The sequence below is a fragment of the Triticum aestivum genome, chromosome 6B (genome assembly GCF_018294505.1).
Source record: "Triticum aestivum cultivar Chinese Spring chromosome 6B, IWGSC CS RefSeq v2.1, whole genome shotgun sequence".
NCBI classification, from domain to species: Eukaryota; Viridiplantae; Streptophyta; class Magnoliopsida; order Poales; family Poaceae; genus Triticum; species Triticum aestivum.
Window position 1 is genome coordinate 99,763,528 of NC_057810.1, and position 20,355 is coordinate 99,783,882.

The window sequence follows — 20,355 nt, forward strand, 5'->3', positions numbered from 1 at the left end:
CGCACGTGCTCGCCCACGTACTCGCTCACGATCTCCACTACAGCGCACGTCGCTCCACTCTCCTCTCTCTCCCTCTGAGCGCCATTGCGCCATGTACTTGTACTATATATTGTTGTATACAGAATGAGAGCACCCAAGGTGCATTCTCCCTTTCGCATACTACTCTACACTCCCTATTCGGGTAGGGTTCCCATCCGTGGCCTCGCCCCTACGCCATTCCTATTGCCTAGCTGTGGCAGCCCCCGCCAAACACCACCACCAGCAGCTCCCGGCACGGGGCGCAGACGTCCATCCCCAACCTTCGATCCTTCCTAGATCGATGTCGGAGACCCCGATCTGAAGGGATCCACAACCACGACAAGGAAAGGGGCACCCAAGTCGTCCACCAGCGCCTGCTCTCTCCCCCGACGTGACGCACGGGATCTGCCGAGCACCACCGAGACTGGCCAGATCGGGATCGCAGCTCTCCTTTCAGTCATCCCCTGATTGAACCACGGCTGCCTACATGACAAGCACCAACTTTGTGACTTCCTGTTGACAGAGGCCAGGCCATGGCTGCGGGGATCCAAGTCAGTGTGCGGTGCGAGCCCTTAAGCAGCGCGCGTGTGAGCACTGCATCAGGCCATGCCACCTCCCTCAAACCTAACCCCATCAGTCCGACCACGACATCCGCCGGCAGCCCCATCACATCTCCGTTTTTCTCCGCGGGATAGCGAAAACCTTAATCTTCTGCAGGAGGTCTCCTAGCGCAGTCCACTTTCTTCCGTGGCAAGCGGACATGATTTAATTGTTGTTGCCCCGTTGAATTCTGCAGAGGAAGCACAAAGAGGCTTTTAGAACAGTCCAGGAGTTCATGGCAACCGGCTGCTGTTGCATGCAAGAAATACTACCCTGTTTGCAGAACCAATGGATGTCGAGTAGTGCAACTGAATTAGTGCAGATATTCAGAATTTTACAAAGGAAATTTGTATGTACTACCACCTTCAGTAATACATAATGATACTGAATTGCTGATTGAACCAACCACAACTATATTATGATAATGATACTGAATTGTTGTAATTTGGTTGTATGCTCAAAATTGTAAGCATTCTGCTTTATTTAGGGCTTGTACGGATGTACAAGCAACGCTATTCGAGATCTGTCACAGCAGAATTATAGCCTTTTCATGCCCCTGCAAACAGTCCTTTGCATTCTGTTTTTCTGTCCTCTGTCTATTATCTCTCTTTGCTCCGACATGTGTTTTTTGCTTAGGTCTGTACAAATTTTACAAGGAAATTTAGCCCTGGGGTCTTTGATATATGTACATCAAAGGAAGGTAAATGTTTTAGCTGCTGCTGGCATCGAAGGAGCAGCTGCAGGCATAAACCATCTAGAGTCGGGTTTGTCGATTAAAAACACACATGTAATTCTCATATGACTTTCATCTATTCTCTAATTTACTTGTAGTATGAAATTTGTCACCAATTTTTCTTTAGGAGAAAATGCTTGCTTGAGAATTTAGGAGATGAGGGCTGGAATTATTATGATATTGAGAAAGGATATGTTGCCTTAGTTAAGAGCTTTCAGTTCATGATGTGATCAACCTCTTTTGTTGTCACTCTTTTAGACTTACATCGGGCATTGAGATAGAATAAAGGTGTTTTCGTCAGTTTTTTAAGAAAATTTATAATTTGTATTGTTCTTATGCAGAAATCACAGTGTTTTATATCGATTGCAAGTTTTTGTCAAGCTGCTAAATTTTACTTGTATAAATTTTCTCTCAAGATAAGCTTTTGCAATGTACTAATTTTTTTCTTGCTACTCATTGTGATTTTGAAGAAGGGACTCAATGGACCGAAGGGAAGAAAGAGAAAGGAGCCAGAAGGGAGAAGTTGAGAACACGACATAATCTTTATATTAACTTATATTTGAAAATCAGTTCACCTTTTACCCGCAAAAAAATCAGTTTACCTTTGATGATTGCCATGTATAAAACAAGTATATTTTGTAATTGACGTGGCACACCTTAGTCGAGTGGACCCACCAACGTTGAATTCGATAGGTCATTTAGTATGAGTAGGAAACACTTTGCTGCAAGATTCTTCACCATTGAGCACAATTCATTACATTCGATGGCCTGCAGACTTTATATATGCTGGCTAATCATGCATGCACCTCTCCAACTAAAGAATTACAAGATGGTGTGCTTGTTCTATGTCCTGCAGTATTTTGTGTGCAAGATTCATGGTGTAGTAAAGATGTCTGAAGTTTAGTAGCAGTTCCCAGTAGACCATTTTCTACAACAATATTTCTTTTGTAATCCATATAAGTAATGTTAAAAAAAGTAGGTGTATGAGCAGTTGTAACTTGCATTCTATAGTTCAACACCTTAGGGTCGCCACAGTATTCCATTCAAGTTTTTTTCAGAGTGATTTTCTTGCAGATCATAAATTTACATATGTTTACATCATTGCTCATGTGTAGGTTGTATTTTGTGTTCTTTTATGGGGGTGCCTGATGCGCTTTTAACAGTGGCATATTTGTGTTGTGGAGACAGGTAGCGGATGGAGGAAGAAGATGGACTTTTGAGGGGAAAAAAGTCTACAATGTTTTCCTAAAAAATCGAAGCATGATTTATGCGTGCGGATTCTGAAGGGACACACTTGCACAATTAGTATGTAACAACCAGAATATTTTTTACACCTGTAGCAACGCACGGACAATCACCTAGTCAACAGAAAAATCTATTGTCAAATAGTATTGACGAATCTGGGCCTTTGGATCTGGTGGATGAACGGCCCACGTCTACCCGTCCCTACCGTAAAACACCTCGAAAATTAACGTAGGATTTTTTGTGAGAGAGCTTTACTAGTTGAACGCTTGTCAAAATTGAAACACTATTAGTACAGTCATTACACATAAAGATGGAAGACACAGGAAGTGTTGAGTATATGGTTATTACGAAGTATAGGATAGACTAGGATTTGATCCTGCCTTGTCTTGTATTTCAAGTTGGTTACTGTACTCCTATATATATATGCCCATGAGGCTCAAGCAATACAACGACTATTCCACCAAATCACTCTCTCCCTTCTAACATGGTATCAGCCTTATCTCGATCCTAAACCCTAGCCATCGCCGCTTCCGCACCCGCGCGCCTCCCTGGGGCGGTCAGCCTCCATGACCGCTGCCGGGGGCCACGCTGCCCGTACCTGGGGTTCGTCCTTCGGCCGTGTTGGCCGACTAACCTAGAGAGTCATTTTCCCGAGCCCTTGCTCCGGATTTTTTCGCTCTCTCGTCGGTCATTTTGATCGGCGTTTTTGTTTTTGGTTTTCCGATCTATACTTGATCGGTTTGCGTCGCCCGCCGCCGCCGTCGACACCCCGCGCCTACTCCGACACTGGGGCGACCGGCCGGCTACTTCACCGACCTGGCGGCCTCGCCCGATAAGCAGCCCTCAAGGCCGTCGTCCGCGCGTCGGCCGTCACCCCCCTGCTCCGATTGGGACACCTGCATCGCCTACACCCAGCGGCCTCGCGCCATGCGGCGGCCAATCATAGCCTCCGCTCGCACGTCGGCCCGCCAATCGATCCACGCCACCCGCCTCCATCGTGTCTGGATGGGGCGGTCTACCTCGCCGGCCTCGTCCTCGGCTGCGTCAGGCTCGTCGGCTGCCTCAACTCGGGCGCCGCTGCTCTGTTGGTCGCTCGGGCCTCGCTGCTTGGGCGCCGGCGCTGCTTTGGCAACCCGGGTGCCTGTGCTGACAAGCTCGTCCGCATGACGTCCCACGTTGTCCGTCGCCGCCGGCCTCATCTCGGATTCCGCCGCCACCCCACCTCCACCGAACGGCGACCCCGACCTCGCGTGCGATCGGCTTGATCATCCGCTCGCCGCCGCGATCCGCCACATCTACGCCGCACCACCGACCTGGCCCGTCGGTTACGCGCGCCTCCGCAGGTCCCGTGAAGATCGTCCCCGAGTTCAGCGCGCCCCTCCACCGATCGAGCAACGAACTGTTGGAAATATGCCCTAGAGGCAATAATAAAAGCATTATTATTATATTTCTTTGTTCATGATAATTGTCTTTATTCATGCTATAATTGTGTTATCCGGAAATCGTAATACATGTGTGAATAACAGACACCAACATGTCCCTAGTAAGCCTCTAGTTGACTAGCTCGTTGATCAATAGATAGTCATGGTTTCCTGGCTATGGACATTGGATGTCATTGATAACGGGATCACATCATTAGGATAATGATGTGATGGACAAGACCCAATCCTAAACATAGCACAAGATCGTATAGTTCGTTTGCTAGAGTTTTTGCAATGTCAAAGTATCTCTTCCTTCGACCATGAGATCGTATAACTCCTGGATGCCGTAGGAGTGCTTTGGGTGTATCAAACGTCACAACGTAACTGGGTGACTATAAAGGTGCACTACAGGTATCTCCGAAAGTATCTATTGTTTTATATGGATCGAGACTGGGATTTGTCACTCCGTATGACGGAGAGATATCACTGGGCCCACTCAGTAATGCATCATCATAATGAGCTCAAAGTGACCAAGTGTTTGGTCACGGGATCATGCATTACGGTACGAGTAAAGTGACTTGCCGGTAACAAGATTGAACGAGGTATTGGGATACCGACGATCGAATCTCGGGCAAGTAACATATCGATTGACAAAGGGAATTGCATACGGGGTTGATTAAATCCTCGACATCGTGGTTCATCCGATGAGATCATCGTGGAGCATGTGGGAGCCAACATGGGTATCCAGATCCCGCTGTTGGTTATTGACCGGAGAGCGATCTCGGTCATGTCTACATGTCTCCCGAACCCGTAGGGTCTACACACTTAAGGTTCAGTTACGCTAGGGTTGTAGGGATATGTATATGCAGTAACCCGAATGTTGTTCGGAGTCCCGGATGAGATCCCGGACGTCACGAGGAGTTCCGGAATGGTCCGGAGGTAAAGATTTATATATGGGAAGTCCTGTTTCGGGCATCGGGACAAGTTTCGGGGTTATCGGTATTGTACCGGGACCACCGGAGGGGTCCCGGGGGCCCACCGGGTGGGGCCACCCATCCCCGGGGGCCACATGGGCTGTAGGGGGTGCGCCTTGGCCTGCTTGGGCCAAGGGCACCAGCCCCACATAGGCCCATGCGCCTAGGGTTTAAGGGGGAAAGAGTCCTAGGAGGGTAAGGCACCTCCTAGGTGCCTTGGGGGGGAGGGAAACCCCCCTTGGCCGCCGCACCCCCTAGGAGATTGGATCTCCTAGGGCCGGCCACCCCCCCTTGGCACCCCTATATATAGTGGGGGAGAGGAGGGACTTCATACCTTGAGTCCTTGGCCTTTGGTTGCCTCCTTCTCCCTCCCCAACACCTCCTCCACCTCCTTATTGCTTAGCGAAGCTCTGCCGGAGTACTGCAGCTCCATCAACACCACGCCGTCGTGCTGCTGCTGGTGCCATCTCCCTCAACCTCTCCTCCCTCCCTTGCTGGATCAAGAAGGAGGAGACGTGGCTGTTTCCGTACGTGTGTTGAACGCGGAGGTGCCGTCCGTTCGGTGCTAGGATCTCCGGTGATTCGAATCACGTCGTGTTCGACTACATCATCCCCGTTCTTTGAACGCTTCCGCTCGCGATCTACAAGGTATGTAGATGCATCTATTCACTCGTTGCTAGATGAACTCCTAGATGATCTTGGTGAAACGAGTAGGAAATTTTTTATTTTCTGCAACGTTCCCCAACAGTGGCATCATGAGCTAGGTCTATGCGTAGTTCTTCTTGCACGAGTAGAACACAATTGGTTGTGGGCGTAGATTTGTCAACTTTCTTGCCGCTACTAGTCTTATCTTGCTTCAGCGGTATTGTGGGATGAAGCGGCCCGGACCAACCTTACACGTACGCTTACGTGAGACCGGTTCCACCGACTAACATGCACAAGTTGCATAAGGTGGCTGGCGGGTGTCTGTCTCTCCTACTTTAGTTGAAGCGGATTCGATGAAAAGGGTCCTTATGAAGGGTAAATAGAAGTTGACAAATCACGTTGTGGTTTCACGTAGGTAAGAAAACGTTCTTGCTAGAACCCTACTTCAGCCACGTAAAACTTGCAAACAACAATTAGAGGACGTCTAACTTGTTTTTGCAGCAAGTGCTTTGTGATATGATATGGCCAAAGTTGTGATGAATGATGAATGATCTATATGTCATGTATGAGATGTTCATGCTATTGTAATAGGAATCACGACTTGCATGTCGATGAGTATGACAACCGGCAGGAGCCATAGGAGTTGTCTTTATTTTTTGTATGACCTGCGTGTCATTAAAGAACGCCATGTAAACTACTTTACTTTATTACTAAACGCGTTAGTCATAGAAGTAGAAGTAGTCGTTGGCGTGACAACTTCATGAAGACACGATGATGGAGATCATGATGATGGAGATCATGGTGTCATGCCGGTGACAAGATGATCATGGAGCCCCGAAGATGAAGATCAAAGGAGCTATATGATATTGGCCATATCATGTCACTACTTTATATAATTGCATGTGATGTTTATTATGTTTTATGCATCTTGTTTACTTAGAACGACGGTAGTAAATAAGATGATCCCTTACAAAATTTCAAGAAGTGTTCTCCCCTAACTGTGCACCGTTGCTACAGTTCGTCGTTTCGAAGCACCACGTGATGATCGGGTGTGATAGATTCTTACGTTCACATACAACGGGTGTAAGACAGTTTTACACAGCGAAAACACTTAGGGTTAACTTGACGAGCCTAGCATGTACAGACATGGCCTCGGAACACGGAGACCGAAAGGTCGAACACGAGTCGTATGGAAGATACGATCTACATGAGAATGTTCACCGACGATGACTAGTCCGTCTCACGTGATGATCGGACACGGCCTAGTCGACTCGGATCGTGTAACACTTAGATGACCAAAGGGATGTCAAATCTGAGTGGGAGTTCATTATAATTTGATTAGATGAACTTAATTATCATGAACTTAGTCTAAAATTTTACAATATGTCTTGTAGATCAAATGGCCAACGTAGTCCTCAACTTCAACGCGTTCCTAGAGAAAACCAAGCTGAAAGACGATGGCAGCAACTATACGGACTGGGTCCGGAACCTGAGGATCATCCTCATAGCTGCCAAGAAAGATTATGTCCTACAAGCACCGCTAGGTGATGCACCTGTTCTCCCTGCAGAACAAGACGTTATGAACGCTTGGCAGGCACGTTCTGATGACTACTCCCTCGTTCAGTGCGGCATGCTTTACAGCTTAGAGCCGGGGCTCCAAAAGCGTTTTGAGAGACATGGAGCATATGAGATGTTCGAAGAGCTGAAAATGGTTTTCCAAGCTCATGCCCGGGTCGAGAGATATGAAGTCTCTGACAAATTCTTCAGCTGTAAGATGGAGGAAAATAGTTCTGTCAGTGAGCACATACTCACTATGTCTGGGTTACATAACCGCTTGACTCAGCTGGGAGTTAATCTCCCGGATGATGCGGTCATTGACAGAATCCTCCAGTCGCTTCCACCGAGCTACAAGAGCTTTGTGATGAACTTCAATATGCAGGGGATGGAAAAGACCATTCCTGAAGTATTTGCTATGCTGAAATCAGCAGAGGTAGAAGTCAGAAAGGAACATCAAGTGTTGATGGTCAATAAAACCACTAAGTTCAAGAAGGGCAAGGGTAAAAAGAACTTCAAGAAGGACGGCAAGGTAGTTGCCGCGCCCAGCAAGCAAGCTGCCGGGAAGAAGCCAAAGAATGGACCCAAGCCCGAGACTGAGTGTTTTTATTGCAAGGAAAGTGGTCACTGGAAGCGGAACTGCCCCAAATACTTAGCGGACAAGAAGGCCGGCAAAACCAAAGGTATATTTGATATACATGTAATTGATGTGTACCTTACCAGTAATCGTAGTAACTCCTGGGTATTTGATACCGGTGCCGTTGCTCATATTTGTAACACACAACAGGAGCTGCGGAATAAACGGAGACTGGCGAAGGACGAGGTGACGATGCGCGTCGGGAATGGTTCCAAGGTCGATGTGATCGCCGTCGGCACGCTACCTCTACATTTACCTACGGGATTAGTTTTGAACCTCAATAATTGTTATTTTGTGCCAAGTTTGAGCATGAACATTGTATCAGGATCTCGTTTAATTCGAGATGGCTACTCATTTAAATCCGAGAATAATGGTTGTTCTATTTATATGAGAGATATGTTTTATGGTCATGCTCCGATGGTGAATGGTTTATTCTTTATGAATCTCGAGCGTAATGCTACACATATTCATAGTGTAAGTACCAAAAGATGTAAGATTGATAGTGATAGTCCCACATACTTGTGGCACTGCCGCCTCGGTCACATAGGTGTCAAACGCATGAAGAAGCTCCATGCTGATGGACTTTTAGAGTCTCTTGATTACGAATCATTTGACACGTGCGAACCATGCCTCATGGGTAAAATGACCAAGACTCCATTCTCAGGAACAATGGAGAGAGCAACCAACTTATTGGAAATCATACATACTGATGTGTGCGGTCCAATGAGTGTTGAGGCTCGCGGTGGCTATCGTTATGTTCTCACCCTCACTGATGACTTGAGTAGATATGGGTATGTCTACTTAATGAAACACAAGTCTGAGACCTTTGAAAAGTTCAAGGAATTTCAGAGTGAAGTTGAGAATCAACGTGACAGGAAAATCAAGTTTCTACGATCAGATCGTGGAGGAGAATACTTGAGTCACGAGTTTGGTACACACTTAAGAAAATGTGGAATAGTTTCACAACTCACGCCGCCTGGAACACCTCAGCGTAATGGTGTGTCCGAACGTCGTAATCGCACTCTATTAGATATGGTGCGATCTATGATGTCTCTTGCCGATTTACCACTATCTTTTTGGGGCTATGCTTTAGAGACTGCCGCATTCACTTTAAATAGGGCCCCGTCGAAATCCGTTGAGACGACACCGTATGAATTATGGTTTGGGAAGAAACCTAAGCTGTCATTTCTAAAAGTTTGGGGATGCGATGCTTATGTCAGGAAACTTCAACCTGAAAAGCTCGAACCCAAATCGGAAAAATGCGTCTTCATAGGATACCCTAAAGAAACTGTTGGGTATATCTTCTACCTCAGATCCGAAGGCAAGATCTTTGTTGCCAAGAATGGGTCCTTTCTGGAGAAAGAGTTTCTCTCGAAAGAAGTAAGTGGGAGGAAAGTAGAGCTTGATGAAGTATTACCTCTTGAACCGGAAAATGGCGCAACTCAAGAAAATGTTCCTGAGGTGCCTGCACCGACTAGAGAGGAAGTTAATGATAATGATCAAGATACTTCTGATCAAGCTCCTACTGAAATTCGAAGGTCCACGAGGACACGTTCCGCACCAGAGTGGTACGGCAACCCTGTCTTGGAAATCATGTTGTTAGACAACGGTGAACCTTCGAACTATGAAGAAGCGATGGCGGGTCCGGATTCCGACAAATGGCTAGAAGCCATGAAATCCGAGATAGGATCCATGTATGAAAACGAAGTATGGACTTTGACTGACTTGCCCGTAGAACGGCGAGCCATAGAAAATAAATGGATCTTTAAGAAGAAGACAGACGCGGATGGTAATGTGACCATCTATAAAGCTCGGCTTGTCGCTAAGGGTTATCGACAAGTTCAAGGGGTTGACTACGATGAGACTTTCTCACCGGTAGCGAAGCTGAAGTCCGTCCGAATCATGTTAGCAATTGCCGCATTTTATGATTATGAAATTTGGCAAATGGACGTCAAAACGGCATTCCTTAATGGTTTCCTTAAGGAAGAATTGTATATGATGCAGCCGGAAGGTTTTGTCGATCCTAAAAATGCTGACAAGGTGTGCAAGCTCCAACGCTCGATTTATGGGCTGGTGCAAGCATCTCGGAGTTGGAACATTCGTTTTGATGAGATGATCAAAGCGTTTGGGTTTACACAGACTTATGGAGAAGCCTGTGTTTACAAGAAAGTGAGTGGGAGCTCTATAGCATTTCTCATACTATATGTAGATGACATACTTTTGATGGGAAATGATATAGAACTTTTGGACAGCATTAAGGCCTACTTGAATAAGAGTTTTTCAATGAAGGACCTTGGAGAAGCTGCTTATATATTAGGCATCAAGATCTATAGGGATAGATCAAGACGCCTCATAGGTCTTTCACAAAGCACATATCTTGATAAGATTTTGAAGAAGTTCAAAATGGATCAGTCCAAGAAAGGGTTCTTGCCTGTTTTGCAAGGTGTGAAATTGAGCTCAGCTCAATGTCCGACCACGGCAGCAGAGATAGAAGAGATGAGTGTCATCCCCTATGCCTCAGCCATAGGTTCTATTATGTATGCCATGCTGTGTACCAGACCTGATGTAAACCTTGCCGTAAGTTTGGTAGGAAGGTACCAAAGTAATCCCGGCAAGGAACACTGGACAGCGGTCAAGAATATCCTGAAGTACCTGAAAAGGACTAAGGAAATGTTTCTCGTTTATGGAGGTGACGAAGAGCTCGTCGTAAAAGGTTACGTCGACGCTAGCTTCGACACAGATCTGGATGACTCTAAGTCACAAACCGGATACGTGTATATTTTGAATGGTGGGGCAGTAAGCTGGTGCAGTTGCAAGCAGAGCGTCGTGGCGGGATCTACATGTGAAGCGGAGTACATGGCAGCCTCGGAGGCAGCACATGAAGCAATATGGGTGAAGGAGTTCATCACCGACCTAGGAGTCATACCCAATGCGTCGGGGCCGATCAAGCTCTTCTGTGACAACACTGGAGCTATTGCACTTGCCAAGGAGCCCAGGTTTCACAAGAAGACAAGGCACATCAAGCGTCGCTTCAACTCCATCCGTGAAAATGTTCAAGATGGAGACATAGAGATTTGTAAAGTACATACGGACCTGAATGTAGCAGATCCGTTGACTAAACCTCTCCCAAGAGCAAAACATGATCAACACCAGAATTCCATGGGTGTTCGATTCATCACAATGTAACTAGATTATTGACTCTAGTGCAAGTGGGAGACTGTTGGAAATATGCCCTAGAGGCAATAATAAAAGCATTATTATTATATTTCTTTGTTCATGATAATTGTCTTTATTCATGCTATAATTGTGTTATCCGGAAATCGTAATACATGTGTGAATAACAGACACCAACATGTCCCTAGTAAGCCTCTAGTTGACTAGCTCGTTGATCAATAGATAGTCATGGTTTCCTGGCTATGGACATTGGATGTCATTGATAACGGGATCACATCATTAGGATAATGATGTGATGGACAAGACCCAATCCTAAACATAGCACAAGATCGTATAGTTCGTTTGCTAGAGTTTTTGCAATGTCAAAGTATCTCTTCCTTCGACCATGAGATCGTATAACTCCTGGATGCCGTAGGAGTGCTTTGGGTGTATCAAACGTCACAACGTAACTGGGTGACTATAAAGGTGCACTACAGGTATCTCCGAAAGTATCTATTGTTTTATATGGATCGAGACTGGGATTTGTCACTCCGTATGACGGAGAGATATCACTGGGCCCACTCAGTAATGCATCATCATAATGAGCTCAAAGTGACCAAGTGTTTGGTCACGGGATCATGCATTACGGTACGAGTAAAGTGACTTGCCGGTAACAAGATTGAACGAGGTATTGGGATACCGACGATCGAATCTCGGGCAAGTAACATATCGATTGACAAAGGGAATTGCATACGGGGTTGATTAAATCCTCGACATCGTGGTTCATCCGATGAGATCATCGTGGAGCATGTGGGAGCCAACATGGGTATCCAGATCCCGCTGTTGGTTATTGACCGGAGAGCGATCTCGGTCATGTCTACATGTCTCCCGAACCCGTAGGGTCTACACACTTAAGGTTCAGTTACGCTAGGGTTGTAGGGATATGTATATGCAGTAACCCGAATGTTGTTCGGAGTCCCGGATGAGATCCCGGACGTCACGAGGAGTTCCGGAATGGTCCGGAGGTAAAGATTTATATATGGGAAGTCCTGTTTCGGGCATCGGGACAAGTTTCGGGGTTATCGGTATTGTACCGGGACCACCGGAGGGGTCCCGGGGGCCCACCGGGTGGGGCCACCCATCCCCGGGGGCCACATGGGCTGTAGGGGGTGCGCCTTGGCCTGCTTGGGCCAAGGGCACCAGCCCCACATAGGCCCATGCGCCTAGGGTTTAAGGGGGAAGAGTCCTAGGAGGGTAAGGCACCTCCTAGGTGCCTTGGGGGGGAGGGAAACCCCCCTTGGCCGCCGCACCCCCTAGGAGATTGGATCTCCTAGGGCCGGCCACCCCCCCTTGGCACCCCTATATATAGTGGGGGAGAGGAGGGACTTCATACCTTGAGTCCTTGGCCTTTGGTTGCCTCCTTCTCCCTCCCCAACACCTCCTCCACCTCCTTATTGCTTAGCGAAGCTCTGCCGGAGTACTACAGCTCCATCAACACCACGCCGTCGTGCTGCTGCTGGTGCCATCTCCCTCAACCTCTCCTCCCTCCCTTGCTGGATCAAGAAGGAGGAGACGTGGCTGTTTCCGTACGTGTGTTAAACGCGGAGGTGCCGTCCGTTCGGTGCTAGGATCTCCGGTGATTTGGATCACGTCGTGTTCGACTACATCATCCCCGTTCTTTGAACGCTTCCGCTCGCAATCTACAAGGTATGTAGATGCATCTATTCACTCGTTGCTAGATGAACTCCTAGATGATCTCGGTGAAACGAGTAGGAAAATTTTTATTTTCTGCAACGTTCCCCAACACGAACTGCCGTTGCGTCGGGCCGCAGTGCCACCGCCCCGTGGTTCTCCTCGCGGCTGCATCGACTTGCGCATCGCTGCTGCATCACCCCTACGGGCCCTAGTGCAGCGATACGCGGTCCCAGCCACCGCCCCGAGGCTGTCTTCGCGGTTGCACCGACCCGCGCTCCGCCGCTGCACCTCCCCTTCGGGCCGTAGCGCCGCGGCCCGCGGTCCCCACCGCCGCTCCGAGGTCTTCTTGCCATCGCCCCGATGTAGCGGCCAGACCTCAAACAGTCTGATCTCTGTGCTTTAGTGTCATCCCTGGATCAGTAATGCTGACACGCATAGTACTTGAAGGATTTCTAACAGAATAGCAATCACACACTTATTACATCGAATGTCTCAAAAGAGAGCTTGTTACAATAAATATGGCTTAAGGCCATCTAATAACGATGACAGCGGAAGGCTTGGAAGATAAGCGAGTCCATCAACTTCAACGGCATCACTGAGTATAAGATCACGACCTAAGGCACCTTACTCGTCGTCTGAAAAGCCTGCAACATGAACGTTGCAGCCCGAAAACGGGTCAGCAGATGGAATATGCTGGCAATGTGACACATAGAGAGTCATGAACAGAAATATGCTATACTACATGCATATATGGCTGGTGGAAAGCTCTATGGTTACAATTTTGCATAAAGCCAATTTTTCCCTACTACAAAGGAATAGATTTTATTTAACTATCATGGTGGTTGTTAAACATTGAGAAGATAGACATCCTCTCAATCCCAATTAAACATTATCATTAAACCCAACAAAATAAATGTAACATAACATGATGAGATTCACATGATAATCCAGGTACTAGATACTCAAAACGTCCGTAGCCGGGGACACGGCTAACCAAGTTTGTACACTTTGTAGAGGTTTGTGCACTTTTCCCCACAAGACTCGATCTCCTCCGTGGATTTCTTGCACTACATGGTGTTTGAGAAACGGATGACCGAGACATAGTCTTTCAGAAGCGCTAGCACCTTACGATCGGGTAGACAGTTACACCTACTTTCCCCTACATCTGCTAGTCTACCACTGTAAGAGTTCGCACGACTTAATCAACTATGCTAGAGCCCATAGTAGCTTGTGGCTGCACATGGAAGTTTCTAGCATGAATAATCTCATGATCCCTTTGAGCCTGGGTGGTGGTCCATAAAGAAAATGGGCAATCGCTAGAATACCCAGGTGCCTCAATCCACCCAGATGCGTGTTAAAGTTGCCACCTTAAATAAACTATTAAATAACAATCTCACATCTGTCATGGATACACTCACCCAATCCACGTCTACTAGCATAGCATGGCATTATAAGCAAACGTAGAAGTAACTCCCAAGGGTTTGATAATAAAACAGGTAATAGGTACTACCTCATCTACTTCCCAAAACCCACATATTAATCAGATCCTAACCATGCAATTGTTTGAGGATTGATCTAATGCAATAAAACTGGGTAGTAAAGAGGTATGATCAAAGTGTTACTTGCCTTGCTGATGATTCGTGAAACCTAGCGATTCGAAGTAGCAAGCGGCACACTCCGGGTACTCTATCGCAACAAACAAGCATAGAATAAGTACTCGTCTAATGCACGGGTAAAACTCAGGTAAGAAACTAACCAGAAAGTTCAACTTAAGAACTCCGGTTTGCAAAAAGAATCAAATCAAACGAAGCAACGAAAGTCAAACGGCGAAAGAAACAAGCTTCGTTTACTAATCTGGACCTAATTAAGTCAAATTTTACAGAAGCAAAAACCTTTTTGAGTTGGTTAAACGGAAAGAGGGTTTCGAGACGAAACTCTAGGCGCTTGAATCGCCTGATTCCGATAAACGAGCGAAAAGAAAAACTAAAATGAAAATTGGATCAGAAATCACGATCTGGAATAATCGCGGAAAATCCAAGAAAAGAAAAATTGACGAATGGTTTAACGAATGGACGTTCGTTAACTTCAACTAAACAGTGAACTCGTCCATTAAAACGAACGAACGAGCAAACGCTCGCTAAATAAGTGAACCGATAAAAAAACCTAGTGTTTCCAAAAAAACGGGTTGGTTTTCTTTAGAAAACCGGGGCGGCGGCGGGCGGCTACCTCGTCGGGGCTCCGGTGAGGTCCGGCGGCTCCGGCGGGGTCTGGTGGGCGGCGGGGCTCTGGGCGGCGAGGCGACAGCGGCGGACGGCGGCGGCGGGAGGCGGGGCGGGTCAGGGTGGCGGGCTGAGGAGGGCGGCGGCGGCGGGCGGTATTTATGGGGGGGGGGGGCGTCCTGGCTTGGGCAAGGGGGCGAATCAGGAGGCATGCTCCTCCCAGACTCGGTCGGCGGCGGCGGCTTCGCTCGGGACTCCGGTCCCGAGCCGGTGCGGGAGACGGCGGCGTTGCTGGGCCGGCTCGGCTGGGCCTTCGGCCCAGTTGGGCGCGCGGTAATTTTTTTTAAATAAATTCCCCCGAAACTAAGAAAATTTTAGAAAATAAAAATAAAATTCTAAAAATGCCAAAATAAATTTTGACCTCCTAAAATAAAGTATTTAGAACAAGATGAACATTTTCTTGGCCATAAAATACAGTTTTGAAAAACATGCAATTTTCCTAAATTCAAATAAAAAGCCAAAAACTCCGAAATAAAATCTTATTTGATTTTTTTATTAAATCCTCAATATTTCTTTATTTTTGGGAAAGTCATTTTATTCCCGCTCTCATATTTTTTAATAGAAATAATTGATGATAAAATAAATAAAATCAAATGATCCTATTTTCAAAATTTGAGAAAACTCAAATATGAAAATAACGAAATCCCCAACTCTCTCCATGGGTCCTTGAGTTGCGTAGAATTTCTGGATCAGGCCAAATGCAATCAAATATGATATGCAATGATGATATAATGTATAACATTCCAAATTGAAAATTTGGGATGTTACAAACCTACCCCCCTTAAGATGAATCTCGCCCTTGAGATTCAGGTTGGCTAGAAAAAAGGTGAGGGTGGTCCTTCAGTAGCTCTTCCTCTCGCTCCCAGGTGGCTTCATCCTCGGTGTGGTGGCTCCACTAAACTTTACAAAACTTGATAACCTTGCCGCGGGTGACTCGGCTGGCATACTCGAGAATTTTGACTAGTTTCTCGTCGTAGGTTAAATCACTATCCAACTGAATCGCTTCTAGTGGCACTGTATCTCTCAGCGGTATGTCAGCCATCTCTGCGTGGCACTTCTTTAACTGGGAAATGTGGAACAGATCATGAACTCCTGACAATCCTTCGGGCAATTCCAACTTGTAAGCAACTTCTCCCATGCGCTCCAAAACTTTGTATGGTCCCACAAAACATCGCGCTAACTTTCCCTTGACTCCAAAGCGCTTAACTCCTCGAAGTGGAGATACACGAAGATAAACTCTGTCTCTGACTTCGTAAGCTGTCTCCTTGCGTTTACAATCTGCATAGCTCTTCTGCCTAGACTGGGCTACCTTGAGCCTATCGCAAATCAACTTCACCTTCTGTTCAGACTCCTTAATCAAATCTGGTCCAAACAACTGGAAGTCTCCAACTTCATCCCACGACAATGGGGTCCTGCACCTCCTTCCGTACAAGGCTTCTAAAGGGGCCATCTTCAAACTGGATTGATGACTGTTGTTGTAAGAGAAATCTGCATATGGCAAGTTGTCGTCCCAACTAGATCCATAATCTAGCGCACAAGCTCTCAGCATATCCTCGAAAATCTGATTGACTCTCTCAGTCTATCCATCTGTCTACAGATGAAAGGCTATACTGAACTGTAGCCTGGTACCCAAAGTTTCGTGCAACTGATTCCAGAACTTTGAGGTAAACTGGGTTCCTCTAACTGATACAATGCTCCTCGGAACTCCATGCAGACATACGATCCTGGTCATGTATATCTTAGCCAACTTAGCACTGGTGTAAGTGGTCTTCACGGAGATGAAATGAGCTACCTTCGTCAAACGATCGACTAAAACCCAAATCGAGTCATATCCTGAACGAGTCCTGGGCAATCCAGTGATAAAATCCATGCCTAGCTTATCCCACTTCCATTCGGGTATCGGCAATGGCTGTAACAATCCTGCTGGCTTCTGATGCTCTGCCTTCACTCTCTGACATACATCACAAACTACTACATATTCTGCAATATCCTTTTTCATTCCGGTCCACCAGAATGTGTCTTTCAAATCCAAATACATCTTGGTATTTCCTGGGTGAATCGAGTATGGCGAATCATGGGCCTCCTGCAGAATCAACTTCCGGATCTCCGGATCATTCGGCACATAAACGCGGTCCTCGAACCATAAGGTATCGTGCTCATCCTCACGAAATCCTTTAGCTTTTCCTTTGCTCATCTTCTCCTTTATAGAGGCAATCTCCTTGTCAGTCTTCTGAGCTTCTCTGATCTTATCCATCAAGGTAGATTGAATCTCCAACGCGGCTACATAGCCCCTCAGAACTATCTCCAAACATAGCTCACGAAGATCCTCGGCTAACTCCTTTGGTAACTCTTCGGTCATGAGCGTGTTGATATGGCTCTTGCGGCTCAATGCATCAGCTAGTACGTTAGCCTTTACGGGATGATAATGCAATCTCATATCATAATCCTTGATGAGCTCCAACCATCTCCTTTGCCTGAGATTCAACTCCTTCTGTGTGAAGATGTACTTCAAACTCTTGTGATCCGTGTACACCTCACAATGGTTTCCGATGAGAAAATGTCTCCAAGTATTCAATGCATGCACTACGGCTGCTAACTCCAAATCATGTATAGCATAATTTAACTCATGAGGTTTAAGTTGTCGTGAGGCATACGAAACAACTCTTCCCTCCTACATAAGCACTGCTCCAAGTCCTCGATGAGAAGCATTGCAATAAACTTCATAATCCTTGCGCTGATCAGGCAGAATCAAAATGGGTGATGTAACCAAACATTTCTTCAACTCCTGGAAACTATCCTCACATTCCTCAGTCCATATGAACTTGGTGTCCTTCTTCAACAACTTCGTCATGGGCTTAGCAATCTTCGAGAAATTCTCAATGAATCTCCGGTAGTATCCTGCAAGTCCAAGAAAACTCCGGATCTCTCCAACTGTTGTTGGGGCTTCCCAGTTTGTCACAGTGACATCCTTGGTGGGGTCTACCGCTATTCCTTCTCCGGATATGACATGTCCGAGAAATCCAACTTCCTTCAACCAAAACTCACATTTGCTCAACCTGGCATATAACTGATGTTCTCTGAGCTTCTCCAGTACCAAACGCAAATGTTCCTTATGCTCCTCTTCATTCTTCGAGTAAACCAGAATATCATCAATGAACACCATGACGAACTTATCCAGAAACTCCATAAACACCTTGTTCATCATATTCATGAAATAGGCAGGTGCGTTAGTCAGACCAAATGACATAACGGTATACTCGTACAGCCCGTACCTGCTGGTAAAATCAATCTTAGGTATATCCTGCTCTCGAATCTTCAACTGATGGTATCCTGATCGCAAATCGATCTTGGAAAATACCTTAGCTCCTTGCAATCGGTCAGACAAGTCATTGATCATTGGTAGTGGGTACTTGTTCTTGATTGTCACCTCATTCAATCCTCGATAATCAACAACCAGCCTCAATGATCCATCCTTCTTCTACACTAGAAGCACTGGCGATCCCCAAGGTGAAGGACTTGGGCGAATATAGCCTTTATCCAATAACTTTTTAATCTGCTTCTTAATTTCCTCCAAATCTTTTGCGGGCATCCTATACGGTCTCTTAGATATCGGCCCTGTGCCTGGCAATAGTTCAATCAAAAACTCAATGTCTCTATCCGGTGGCATGCCTGGCAACTCCTCTGGAAATACGCCAGGGAGATCCTTCACCACTGGCACTTCCTCCTGTACAACTCCTGATAAGGAATTTACTTGAGTCCTCCTCGGCTCATGCCGTGACACATACTTAATCCTTCTTCCTTCTGGGGTGGTAAGCAAAATCGACATACTGGCGCAATCGATGTTTCCTCCATACATCGATAGCCAATCCATACCCAGAATCACATCCAAACCTTGCGATTCCAAAATTATTAAATCCGAGGGGAAAACATGTTGGGGAACATAGCAGAAATTCAAAAAAATTCCTATGAGTCACCAAGATCTATCTATGGAGAGACTAGCAACAAGGGGAAGGAGAGTGCATCTACATACCCTTGTAGATCGCTAAGCAGAAGCGTTCAAGAGAACGGGGTTGAAGGAGTCGTACTCGTCGTGATCCAAATCACCGAAGATCCTAGTGCCGAACGGACGGCACCTCCGTGTTCAACACACGTACAACCCGGTGACGTCTCCCACGCCTTGATCCAGCAAGGAGAGAGGGAGAGGTTGGGGAAGACTTCGTCCAGCAGCAGCACAACGGCGTGGTGGTGGTGGAGGAGCGTGGCAATCCTTCAGGGCTTCGCCAAGCACCGCGGGAGAGGAGGAGAAAGAGAGGTAGGGCTGCGCCAACAGGAGAAGAACTTCGTGTGTTGGGCTGCCCCTTTGCCTCCACTATATATAGGGGGAGAGGGAGGGCTGCGCCCCCACCTAGGGTTCCCTCCCTTGGGGTGGCGGCAGCCCGAATCCCCATCTGGGTGGCGGCCAAGGGGGGGGGGGAGAGGGGAAACTTGCCCCCCAAGTAAGGTGGGTGTGCCCCCTCCCCAAACCCTAGGCGCCTTGGACCATTGTGGGGGGGAGAACCAGCCCACCTGGGGCTGGTCCCCTCCCACACTTGGCCCATGCTACCCTCTGGGGCCGGTGGCCCCAATTGGTGGACCCCCGGGACCCTCCTGGTGGTCCCGGTACGTTACCGATAACACCCAAAACTTTTCCGGTGACCAAAACAGGACTTCCCATATATAAATCTTTACCTTCGGACCATTCTGGAACTCCTCGTGATGTCCGGGATCTCATCTGGGACTCCAAACAACATTCAGTAACCACGTATATCTATGCCCTATAACCCTAGCGTCATCGAACCTTAAGTGTGTAGACCCTACGGGTTCGGGAACCATGCAGACATGGCCGAGACGTTCTCCGGTCAATAACCATCAGCAGGATCTGGATACCCATGTTGGCTCCCACATGTTCCACGATGATCTCATTGGATGAATCACGATGTCAAGGACTCAATCAATCCTGTATACAATTCCATTTGTCTAGCGGTATAGTAATTGCCCGAGATTCGATCGTCGGTATCCCGATACCTTGTTCAATCTTGTTACCAGCAAGTCTCTTTACTCGTTCCGTAACACATCATCCCGTGATCAACCGCTTGGTCACATTGTGCACATTATGATGATGTCCTACCGAGTGGGCCTAGAGATACCTCTCCATCACACGGAGTGACAAATCCCAGTCTCGATTCGTGCCAACCCAACAGACACTTTCGAAGATACCTGTAGTGCACCTTTATAGTCACCCAGTTACGTTGTGACGTTTGGTACACCCAAAGCATTCCTACGGTATCCGGGAGTTGCACATCTCATGGTCTAAGGAAATGATACTTGACATTAGAAAAGCTTTAGCATACGAACTACACGA